The following is a 236-nucleotide window of genomic DNA, read 5'->3' as shown; positions in this document are numbered from 1 at the left end:
TGTGGGAGGTGCTCAGGTGGGTGGCGGTGTGTGGGGTGCAGGGCTGCGGCCGGCAGTGAGGGGCGCCTCAGGGCTAAGGGAGGGCGACGAGGGGGGCGGGACGTGGCCCAGGGGGTAGCTGGCGTGGGGCGGGGAAGCGTCCTTGGCGCCGGCCCCGTTGCCCGTGCCGGGGCAGCGTCGGGCTGGGGCCGGGGCGGTCCTGGGTCTCCCGTCACCTGCTCCCATCCACGCCGCCT

This window comes from Alligator sinensis, unplaced genomic scaffold, assembly GCF_000455745.1.
Source record: "Alligator sinensis unplaced genomic scaffold, ASM45574v1 scaffold2966_1, whole genome shotgun sequence".
Classification (NCBI taxonomy): Eukaryota; Metazoa; Chordata; order Crocodylia; family Alligatoridae; genus Alligator; species Alligator sinensis.
The sequence above is the reverse complement of the archived record's forward strand: the minus strand, read 5'-3'. Positions refer to the sequence as shown.